The following is a 12,738-nucleotide window of genomic DNA, read 5'->3' on the forward strand; positions in this document are numbered from 1 at the left end:
CGCAGATGTCTCGCCCCTCCCTCTGTCCTCTCTTCTTTTTCCAGCGCCGCCAATCACCACAGCCACCGCCATTGCCGAGCTTTGGTTTGAGCTCCGGATCTCCACACAGACACCACCATTCGCCTCTGCGCTTCCTCCGTTGGCCTAGCAAGGATACACCGCCCCTACTACACCGCTTCTCGGCGTCGAACCGTTTCCGCAGCGCCATCCCGCCGACGAGAAGCTCGTCGTCATGGTCCTCATCGCCTGCAGCGACGGCACCGACGGCACGCGCCGGCTCCGAGCACGACACCGCCGGCGGCGCCACCGGCGTCGGCCCCTCCCGCCAGCTCCACCCCACCCCCGTCGTTGTCACCCGCTCTGCCTAAGGGATCGGTGGCTGGAGGTAGGGGATGACCTTGGCGGCCAAGTCCACCCGTCAGCGGGAGGAGAGGCTGGGAGAGATGGCTGACAAGTGGGGTTCGACTGTCTGTGAGTATAAACACGCCAGGAGCAGGGATGTCATTTCACATGGGCTGCTGACTCGGATCCGTGCTGGAGTGATGTGTTGACGTGCCACGCAAGCAAAAGAGGTAATTTTGTATCAAATTTCTCTCTCTGTCGGTAAAATCATAGTGTCAATTCTAAAGAGACTATCTTAGGAGTTGTCATCTGTTATAATGATAAAAAAGTTAAATATGCCGTTGCTTGCGGTTGCTGGGTGCGGTTAGGGCGGACCGTCTGCGACGGGACGGGTTTGACCGTTCAAGTTTGACGGTCCCTTGCCTTCCAGGCCGCCACTGGATGTCGCTGGCAGTGGGCGCCATTTGTCAGCGACCTGAGTTTCTTGACCGGATGACTCACGGAGTCACGGTCACGGATGAGGGTGGCCCTGGGACAGTTCGGTGCTGATTTTTGTGCTCGAGACCCGTGGAGTCCGAGCAATTTCTGGCACTGGAGGCCAGGGTCGCCTACCTGCTACACGTGCTGCCTCTCACGGGCGGTGCGAGCCTGCGAGGGTACTGGCATGTCAGCGGTCAGGCCTCGTATAGTCCCGTATTGGGAATTTTTTTTATTTTTAACACTTTTCTAAATTAATTTTAATTCTAGCATGTTTTATTTTTTTCTTTCAAAACTAACACTTTTGTCCGCGCCTATCTCCCCGGCGCGACGAAACGCCTGTACCGCGCCATGCATAATAGCGCGCGAGAGGGATGAAGTGGCGACAACCGGGGCGCTGACCGGTGACGTGACATAGTCTGCCGCGCCACCAATCTTGGCGCGGCACTGACGCGCTCTGATCGGTGGCGCGGCAGAACCGGATAAAGGAACGCGGCCCAGTCCCGCCGCGCCACACCCTACCCACCGCACGCAGCCGTCGTGCCCGCCCGCCTGCCCGCCACGCCTGCCGCCGGTAGCGCCTGCCCGCTGCGGCCGCACGCGGCGCCACGAACGCCGGCGCGCCACCCCCTCCGGTCACCCGTCGTGCCCTCCAGCCACGCACATAGGTATCTGTAAAATTCAGCTAGCTTTTGTAAAATTCATATAGGTATTTGTTAGGGTTGGGATGGGATTCCCCCCCTTACAGTTAGAAAAAATTGTATCTTTTAAAGCGGGGCAAATGATTCTTTGTAGGGCAACATGAAATCAATGTTTTTACCCAAGGGTGGTAAGGAGGGGTAGAGGCAATGTTAGTAGGCTCTCCCCAATTATAGATTATGTAAATTATATACTATAAATCAACAGTACAATGAAAAAGAAAGAAAAGCTATATAGCAAATGTAGTTATGGCATCTTCTAGTTGTCTTGTGTCTGAACAGCTATACATAGAAGTTGCTCATTTTTCTAGTGAAATTGTTTAATATGTCTGTTAATGTTACTTTAAATATATACATGTGCTTTCATATTGTGTTCGTATTGTATAACAAGTAGTTCAAATTTTGCAATGCTACATAATGTTAATTTGAATATTGTTAATTTGAATACTCTAACCCTTTGTTTATCAATTTGTAACATGATGGCCTCTCCCACGTAGCACCAGTTGTACTCCCTTCTTAGGTGGAGTACGACGACCCGCACCGAGCACACTTCTGGACTGACACCGACGCAGAGGTGTCCTTGCCTCCTTTGAGGCCCCGCACGCACACCAGGGCGCACCAGTGGGACAAGCGTTACGCGCCGTACATATGGCGTGCCGGCTTTCCCGAGCTTGTCCGTGTTGTCAACTACGGTCTTCCGCCTCTTGACCTAGCACTACTTACTATAGCTATAGACAGGTGCGAGTGCCTTCATTGTACGTAAACATTCTTATAATAAATTTGAGGTAACTAACAGTCGTTCTATTCTTATAACAGGTGGAGGCCTGAATCCCACATGTTCCACCTACCTTATGGTGAGATGACCTTGACCATGTAGGATGCGAAGGCTATCTTTGGCCTTCGGTTGAGGGGACTTCCAGTGATAGGTATAGTTGACAACGATCACTAGAGGGAGCTGGTGGTTCAGTTCACTGGCTTTCTTCCACTTGACGATGAGGTTTTCAAGAAAAATAAGTAAGCAATTCAAGCCTACTTAATACTTGCATTGCTTTCCTGCAGCCATTGAGTCTCATTTTCTTTGGTGAATTTTAGGAAAAGTTCCGGTGCTTCATCGTCGTGGATCACAGAACGCTTTGATTACTTGGACCCACAGGCTGATGATGCTCAGATCGACAGGTTCGCTAGAGTGTGGCTCTGGCACTTCCTTGGTGCTTTTCTATTCCTAGACATCTCGGGCAACACCATCAGCTGGATCTTTCTTGACATACTACGCCAGCCATGGGATAACATAGCGGTGTACAGCTAGGGAAGCGCAGTCCTAGCATGGACGTATCGATAGCTATGCGTTGCCTGCTGTCGCACCTCAGGGTATGCAAACCTTGGGGGTTGCTCCTACCTACTCTAGGTTTGGTGTTGGAAACGATGGCCCGTTGGGAGGCCTCTTGTTACTGGTTTCCCTATAAGTTCTTTGGTTCACTATATTCTTCGAGACAGTTACATATGATGAAATTATTAATGGCTAATTCATTATCGTGTTCAATGCAGCATTGGAACGGGCAGGATACACTGCCTACGGCTCTATATATCTGGATGCAAGAAGAGATAGTTAGAGAGAATGCGAGGCGCAAGTACAGGGAGTACACAGATTGTCTCGACGTCCTGACACAGCACCATGTTATGCTCTCTTTACTATCACACATGTGTCTTGTTTGATGTACACTATGTCACAACCTAACTTAATTACGAAATTTTCAGGTGCATTGGTGTCCTTGGGATGCTCCGGAGCTCCAGGACTATCTGAGTCCTATCACTAGGGATGAGTCAGACAAGTATCGCTATAACGTCCCTCTTATTTTCTTCTATATGGTTGAGATTCACTTGCCCATCAGGGTTGTAGGCAGTTTGGAAGAATGACAGGCTACCCACCACCGCTTTACTCCACCAACCAAGAATTGCACGGGTGCGTTATCGATTAATAGCAAAGCTACAATTCAGAGGTGTGTATGGTACAACTAACAATCGTTTTGTTGTAGGTATGACCGCGGAAAGAGGTACAAGACCAAGAATTTGCGCGTGACACACAACACGTACATCCAGTTGTGGTAGACCAAGGATCGGCAACCGGTCGATGCGGATCCCCCACACGACTAGCACACCTTTGACGAGTACCTACGGTGGCTTTCACAGGTCTACAAGGACACATATTAAGCCCACATACACTGAGGAGGCGATTAACGAGGACGACGAGGAAGATGTGTACGACGTTGCCACTAGGAATGACACACAACTACAGAGAGCTCCGCTTCAAAGATACGTGGTAAGATACTCGAATGGTACAATTTGTTATCCATTTGATATTAAGTATGTGTACTAAAACTGTCCAACCACATTTCTGTACCCAGGCGACACAATTATCAAGGTTATCCAACAAAGCAGCGTTTTGGCTTCACGAGTCTAGAGGGCAGGGGCCAGACGTTATCGAGGCTTTTGTGGAGGTAAACATAAACTTGTCTGTTCCAAAAATATTTCTTTAGTGTATATGCGTTTAGGAAATACACTAACTTTAACGTCTATTCATGCAGAAGGTGAAGCGAAGCTGCAGGAAGCTAGCTCAGAAGTTGAGCTATACGGACACTCCTTGGGTGGAACCTGATTACCCGGCGCGGTCGGGTGCCACGTCTTCTGGCTCTTCTCAGCCGGTTACAGGTGCCACTTCCGTTGTGCGTACACCACCACATTATAGCGCTGGGAAGGACCCTGCAAACGAGGACGATGATGACGATGACGACGACCCCCCAGGCTTCCGCATACAGCACCACCAGTGGGACCCTTGGCAACAGGACGAGATCGATGTGTCTCAACTAGGTGGTGCCCTGCTTGGTACCCAAGGAGCCTCACATGTAGTAACAAATGTAGTGCCTTTAAATACTTAGGCTCTATGAACTAACAATCATAAAGATTATAAGTAATCGTGCATATCATATACTTGTAGGGTACGAGCCGTACCCACTAACAACACGACCACACCGACGTTGGCTACACTCCCAATGTGTTGCCTACAAATCCGAAGAGACAGAGGCGTCCGAGGGATCCTTACACTCCTGGGACTTAGTTGGTTATGTCGAACGAATACGTCGGCAACTTGCAGACTCATGAACCAATAAAAATATTATGTGGCAACTTGTCAACTTACACACGGACTTTATTTATTTGCTTCATATTCGTTTCAATGCGTCGCGGCAGCACTTGTAATTGTTTACAGCACCGACAGTAGCTCCTGTTCAATTGCAATTGAGGCTGGTCGACTTCTGTCTACGTCCAGGTCCTGTCGCGCCGTGGGCCTTGGCGTGTCAGTGCCGCGCCGTGGGCTATGGCGCGACAGACCCTGCCACGTCATCGATCAACGCCTCGGTCGTCGCCACGTCATCTCTCTTGCTGCGTCACCATGCATGTCGCGGCACAGACGTTTCGCCGCGCTAGGAAAATAGGCGCGGAGAAAAGTGTTAGTTTTGGAGAAAAAAAAACAATGTTAAATTTAAAATTAGTTTACAAAAACTGTTAAAAATAAAAAAAATCCGTATTGGCAAATGTTTGGGTGCGTGGCCGTACTGGCACGGCCATTGGCAGTGTACAGAAAAAAGATTAAGGTACAGTAATTATTTAGCAAAGTGTATAAAACACAAATGCTAGTACAGAGTAGTACTCCCTCTGTAGATAACATGGATAGAAGCACAAAATCTACATTTGACCATCACCAATTATTTAGCAAAGTGTATAAAACACAAATGCTAGTTAATTTTATATCAAAATTTGCCATATACAAATTTAAAATATGTTCATCTTCTCTTGGCATTTGTCTTTTTTTTTCCTTTTGGATATATCTTTAGTACAATCACGGTGTAGTTCGTGCTTCATAAATTAATAAATCAAACTAACTATAACTAAGTAGTTTAATTAAGGGAAATTTTGCTAAGAGACATTGCACAAACGTGCAATTTGCTGTTGGACACCACCAACTCGAAAATTGGCCCCGTACCATTATGAAATTGAGATTCTTTGCCGTAACACACTGCGTTCATTATTTTATTCATTCTCCGTTCGCTTGAAGGAATTTTGGAGGAATCTGGATGAATCTGGAGGAATTTGTGAGAGGAAAACACTGTTCCGGATGAAAAAAACGAATCTTAAGCCGAGTTTAAGGGCACGCGAACGGGACCTTCTGGTATTCGCGTAAAGAGGTGGTGAGAGAAGTGACATTTTTGCTCTTCTTCAACCTATAGTTGTTCACTGTGGTCGTCTTCCACCTTCAGATGGCGGCCATGGATGGCCACCTGCACAAGGGGCGGGGCACGCTCTGGCCATATGGATGGGGGATAGGGGCGGCTGGGCTCGTCGACTGGCAGTAGGAGCCCACGGTGACGACGGTAGGCCACAGGGAGGCGCCGCTCGTCTTCGATCCATGAAGGGGCGGCTTCGGCGGCCACTTCGCGTGCATTGAGTGATTCGAGACGCCCGATGTGGTGTGGGCGGGCGGCCTGCCGAGGCAGTACCTGTGGGAGAGCGGCGGGCCGGAGTACCTCACCGGCGTGCGCCGCATCCTCACTGAGTCGCGGTTCGCAGCCGCAGCGGGGCGGGGGCTGTCGCTGCTCATGTTCAAGGACGCTTGGCCCATGGACGAGTCAGCGTGGGCCGTGCTAGCGTTGTCCCCGACCCTGCTTGGTGACGGGAGGAAGCTCCTGCTCATGTGCCGCGACACCGACCTCACCCGACTCTGCATGGCGGACCTCGCGGGGGTGGTTCCGAGTCACGGCTGGCAAGAGAATTGCGGCGGTTGTGGTGGCTAGGGCGCACAGCTTGAGCGAAGCAGGTACTAGTGCGTGGGACGGAGGGCCAGAGGCTGGGGCAAGGTGGTTGCTGGTGGCGATGCTGTAGGTAGCGCCTCGGGGCACTGCTCCCATGCGGCGCTAGGCAAGGGGCAAGGGGCTACGCGGCCATGGTACGAGGGAGAGGGCTGAGGTGGCGTGGCTGCTCTTCTCAGGCGTGGAAACAGCGTGGCTGCCAGGCTAGGAAAACGAAGAACAAAATTGCCGGTCATGGAAGACCTCGCCGGAGAAGAAAAGGTGCGAACGGGAAAGGCCGGTGGTTGAAGACGAGGGAAAAAGGTCATTTCTCCCACCTTCTCTCTCCACGAGAAATGAATTAAATAATGGGCGCAGTGTGTTACAACAAAGAAATCTAATTTCATAATGGTACTAGGCCAATTTTTGAGTTGACGGTGTCCATCAGCAAATTACATGTTTCTGCAGTGTCTCTGAGCAAAATTTCCCTTTAATTAATTATCTAGCAAATTAAGTAAACAAGTGAGGGGTTCAGCCCATAGCTGATCTGATCGGCGCCGGAATGGCGTCGTGGCTGGTGTTGGAGCGGGGATCGTCATTTTTAATAAGTTTTCTAGTAGATCGAGTAGTGATAGGGTCTCTTCATGCTAAGTTTCTTAGTATTAGAGATTTATCTCCTCCTCCCCTCTCCGGCGATGGTGAGGGGGGCAGTGTGGAATCATTTTCTCCATGGCGACTCTGTTGAAGATGAGGACGACAACTACAACGTCAGCAAATTTATCGGCATGACGACATGGAGGCTTTTCTTTCAGGACAGCGACATCAGACGGAGATGATGTTGTCGCCATAGAATAATTTTCTCCAATCTTTTCTCACATTTGTTGCTGTTAGATCCAGTCACAATAAAAGACTAGGGAGCTCATTCTTTGGTGGTAGAAAGAAGAAAGAAGACGCAAGAAAGAAGTTTCTCAACTCTGTGTGCAGAAATGTTGGCCGTCGTTCGTTGGGCATTTATTCTTAGGACTTTTGCCGAGTACTTGTCTGTACGGTCATCCATACGAAGCGTTATACATGTTTGGATTCGAGACTGCTTGTAACGTGATAGTAATCATTTTCTTATTATAAACATTTTCTGAATATATGTAATGTATTCCAGACTGCTTGTAATGTGATACTACCTATCTATAATTTAATACAATACTTCATTTGTCTCGAAAGAAAAAATAGTCTCTCTGCGTCTTGCAGTCTGCAAATGGTTGTCGTTGCTGAGTTGCACTTCCGTCTAGGGAGAAAGAGGCACTGAGGCTGTGACGGAGGATCACGGTGTTAAAAATATTTTTTATAAAAAATGGACCATGTAATTAGTGAAATTAATTCTTATTATAAACAATCTATGCGTCATGGTTGCCAGACTAAAGGATTATTAAGAATCAATGGGTTGAAACACCCTCTCCTCCCTCAACTTTTGTGATTTTTAGTGTGTTTAATTTGAAGTAAAGTGGAGTAGTAGCAATATCCATCATGCATGCCCCATGAAATGGGTGCATAATGCTATTACATAATGACCATGAAAACTAGAGCTTAATGACCATAACACAAATGGGATCTAATACTAATTGTGAAAATAAACTTAGACATAAACAAGATCTTATTCTTAGTCTATACATGATCTCTAACATAGCTTAGTGCGAAAACTTATCTTAGACACTAACCAGAGTTTATAGATATCATTTGTGTCGTTGTAGATTTAGTAGGGTTGACATAGATGAAGTAGATGTAAATCTTCACCAATTCAGAGTTAGAACTTTCTCCTGATGAAGAACTTGATGGAGATGCAGGTGCGTAACCGCCTGGAACATGGAGCCATGCTTTTAAACCCCTCACAATGATTATATACATGTCGATCACAGCAACTAACTTAATAGCTTTGGCACTAATAGGTGGACCATTACTTGTTTGTCAAGTTGGCCTCAATTAGCCGAGATCACATCCGATATCCTCCCACTTGATCGACCAGCTAACAGTATTTATGTTCGCTTCAAACTTATGTTCAAACTTAGTACAATAGTAGTTGGAACCCTATTATCCATAGTTCATTGCAATATCTTGTTAGAACACTTACTTACTTATTGGGTTAATTATATGGCCATGTATCCAAGATCAGTTTAGAGACTTTCCACTTAAACCCCATATTGATTTGCATGCTTCTTGATGGGAAATTGATAAGCCGCAAATCAGTAGATATGCTAGCATCAGCTTAGTAGTTATTTTCTTAAGCTTAATGAGTTGTTTGGAACTTGCATAAAGAATGGTATCTTCTCCGTTAATTCGATGTATAAGTTTCTTACCAACAACTTCAAATATGCACTTGAAACCAAGATTATAAAGTTGAGCTACCGACAATAGGTTGAAATTCAAGCTCTCTACTAGTAGCACATTGAAAATGCTCAAGTCATTGGATATTGCAATCTTACCAAGCCATTTGACCTTGCCTTTGCCATTATCACCAAATATTATGCTATCAATCCCATTGTCATCATTTGAGTTGATTGAATTGAACATTCTTGAATCACCGGTCATGTGTTGTGTGCATCCACTATCAAGCACCCAATGCCTTCCTCCGGCTTTATAATTGACCTATAAAAGAAGATCAATTTCTTTTAGATACCCAAACTTTCTTGGGTCCTTGAAGGTTAGTTACCAAGGTCTTTGGTACCCAAATGGTCTTCTTCTTTGGGCCCACAATTGGTGTACCAATGAACTTAGCCTTCACACCATTGACACCCTTAACAAGCATGTAACAAGAATCAAATCTAATTAAGGATATATTAGGTTGCTTGTTCTTGTTAGTCTCGCAATAATGCTCTACATGCCCAACTTGATTGCATCTATTGCAAAACCGACCATTGCTCTTCACAAAGCTAGATTTAGGAGTAACAAAGACTGCCTTATCTTTCTTGGGCGTATAGCCTAATCTCTCTTTGTTGAGAGAAAACCTTTGGCTACCCAAGTACTTTAGCAAGCGGGCATCTCCACCATAGGCATTGCCTAAGGCACGAGTGAGCTCATTCACCTCCTACTTAAGGGTCTCATTTTCCACCATTAGTGAGGCATCAAAAGTGAAACCATCACTCAAAGGTGAAGTGGAAGTAGTAGTGCTACAAGAAGGGTTAGTGGGAGCAACAACAATAGGCTTATAAATAGATTCATCAATAATATCACATGTTAGTCCCACAACACATGACACAATCACTTGCTCCTTCATGGCTTCTTCCTCCTTAACTTGCTTGAGGAGAGAGGAGTGAGCCTTTTCAAGCTTAGAGTGAGCTTTACCAAGCATCTCATGGTCTTCCCTTAGACTCTCATGAGAGGCATTTAGCTCATCAAAGGATTGCTCAAGAGATTTGATCTTCTTGCACAATTCTTTGCCCTCTTTTCTCTTCATCTCAAAGCAAGTGTGCACTTGCTCACACATGTCCATGAGCTCCTCCTTGGTGTACTCCTCCTCCTCATCACTCCTACAATCAACACTTTCACAATCATCATCACTCACATCATATTTTACCTTGGTAGGCTTTGCCATGAGGCATGTCGATGGAGTGTCGAAGATGTAAGGCTTGTTGTTGATGGCGATGCTTGCTAGTGATTTCTTGCCATCATCACTAGAGCCATCACTATCTGAAGATCCATCACTATCCCAAGTAACCATATAGTCTCTACCCTTCTTCTTTTGGAAGGTCATCTTCTTCTCTTTCTTCTTCTCCTTCTTTTCTTTCTTGTCCTTCTTGTGCTTCTTCTTCTCATCCTTATCATTATCACTGTTGTAGGGATAATCCGCTACAACATGATCGAGACTCTTGCAATTGTAGCATCTCCTCACATATTCTTTGCTCTTATTGTTGTCTCTTCTCTTTCTTGTACCATAGCCCTTTTTCTTCATGAATCTTTCAAACTTGCACATAAAGAGAGCCATGGCTTCATCATCAATGTTACTAGCATCTTCATCATTACTTGATTCTTTTTTCTTGAACATGCCCTTGTTCTTGGATGATGAGCTAGCCTTGAATATCACACTCTTCTTCTTATTGTCCTCATCTTCCTTCTTGTCATCCTTATCAACCCCTCCCTTTCCACATGGTATGTCTCTTGTGTTATGATATCACCTAGTACTTGGTTAGGGGTGAGTTGCTTCAATCCTCCTCTAATGATGATCAATCTCAATGTCTCAAATCTAGGAGGTAAGCACATCAAGAACTGATGAGAGACATGATCATCATTGATCTTCTCTTCCAAAGCCTTCAAGTTATTGACCATTACTTGCAATCTATGGAACATCTCTAGAATACTCTCATCATTCTTTATCTTAAAGCTTGTTAACTTGTCCTTGAGGATGTATAGCTTGGCACTCTTCACTGTCGGTGTGCCCTCATAGGTCTCTTCCAATCTCTTCCACACTTCACTCATTTTCTCACAATTCTTGATTTGCTCAAACACCTTGGGGTATTGTAGATGATGTTGAGAGCCATTGTATTGCATTGCTTATTGGCCTTATCGGTGTTGGTGAGATTGTCTGGATCAAGAATCACATAGTCACTCTCGGTGACATTCCACACTTGGTCATTGATTGAACCAAGATATATCTTCATCTTTCTCTTCCAATAATCATAGCATGTGCCATCAAAGAACGGTGGTTTGCTCTCCACATGGTTGAACACAATTTGAGCCATAATTTGACATCAAGGTTGTTAAGCCTTCAATCTAATGGTGACCACGGCTCTGATATCACTTGAAAGGTCCTAAATGTCTAGAGGGGGAGTGAATATCCTATAAAAATTTCTACAAATACACTAGAGTAAGACGTTAGTACACTAAATGGCAAAATACAATTTTGCTCTAGCTCTACGAGGGTTGCAAGCCACCTATTCAACAATTATAGTTGCTATGATCACTAGACACAAACAAAGGCTATGTCACTATGCACTAAGAGCTCTCAGCAAGTCTACACTAAAGAGCTCCACTAGATGATACTAAACTAGCAAGCAAGACAAGCTCTAAAAACTAATTACACTAAAGAGCTTGACAACTAGCTTGCAAGGAATGTAAAAGAGTGAGTATGTTGATTATACCACCGCATCGAGGAATGAACCAATCTCAAGATGAAGATAATCCATTCACCGGGTGAAATCCAATCACACAAGAGACACAAGATTTTTCTCTCGAGGTTCACGTGCTTGTCGGCACGCTAGTCCCCATTGTGTGGACCAACACTTGGTGGTTCGATGGCTAAGAGGTGTTGCACAAACCTCATCCACATAATTGGACACTACAAGAACCTACCCACAAGTGAGGTAGCTCAATGATATGAGCAATTTACTAGAGTTGTCTTTAGCGCTCTGTCGAGAAAGGCGGAAGACCCCTCACAAGCAACCGATCGAGGTCAGAGACAATCACCAACTCCACTCAATGATCCTCCAATCACCGGGCCATCTAGGTGTCGGAAAACACCAAGAGTAACAAGCTCACAACTAGCCCAAATCACCCAACTAGTGCCACAAGATGATGCAACTAAATGCAATGCACTAGAGGCTCTCCAATCTCACTCAAGATGATAAAATCAAGTGAACAAGTGAGTGGAGTGTGTTGCTCAGCTTCCAAAGGGTGTGCACAAGTGTATGAGGTGCCAAGAGAATGGCCAAGGCTAGCCACTAGCTCTATTTATAAGCCCACAAGCAAATAGAGCCGTTACCCCTTGGAGCTGCTTTCTGTGAGGGCACCAGATAGGGTGCTACGGTCATCGGACAAGGGGTGACGGTGCCCCCAACAGTCAAATTCCAATGGTCGACCAATGACTAGTTGGTCACTAGATCGGGTGATGGTGGCACTAGACAGGGGGTGGCGGTGCCACCCTGGCTAAGTGAAAGGTCCTAATATGGCTAGAGGGGGTGAATAGCCTATTTAAAAATCTACAAGATCACTAGAGCAATTTGATTAGTATGACAAATAGCGAAATACAAACTTGCTCTAGCTCTACAAGGGTTACAAGCCACCTATCCAATAATTCTAGTTGCTATAATCACTAGGCACACAAGAGGCTATGTTGCTACTCACTAAGAACTCTCAAACTTGCTACACTAAAGAGCTCCACTAGATGAACTTAAGCTAGAAAGCAAGCTCTCAATTCTAGCTACACTAAAGAGCTTGCTACAACTAGTTTGTAGGAATGTAAATGAGTGAATAGGGTGATTATACCGCTATGTAGAGGAGTGAACCAATCACAAGATGAACACTAATTCAATCACCGAGAGAATACTAAAGGGCAAGAGACAACCAATTTTTCTCCTGAGGTTCACGTGCTTACCGGCATGCTAGTCCCCATTGTGTTG

Source organism: Miscanthus floridulus, chromosome 4 (assembly GCF_019320115.1).
Source record: "Miscanthus floridulus cultivar M001 chromosome 4, ASM1932011v1, whole genome shotgun sequence".
Classification (NCBI taxonomy): Eukaryota; Viridiplantae; Streptophyta; class Magnoliopsida; order Poales; family Poaceae; genus Miscanthus; species Miscanthus floridulus.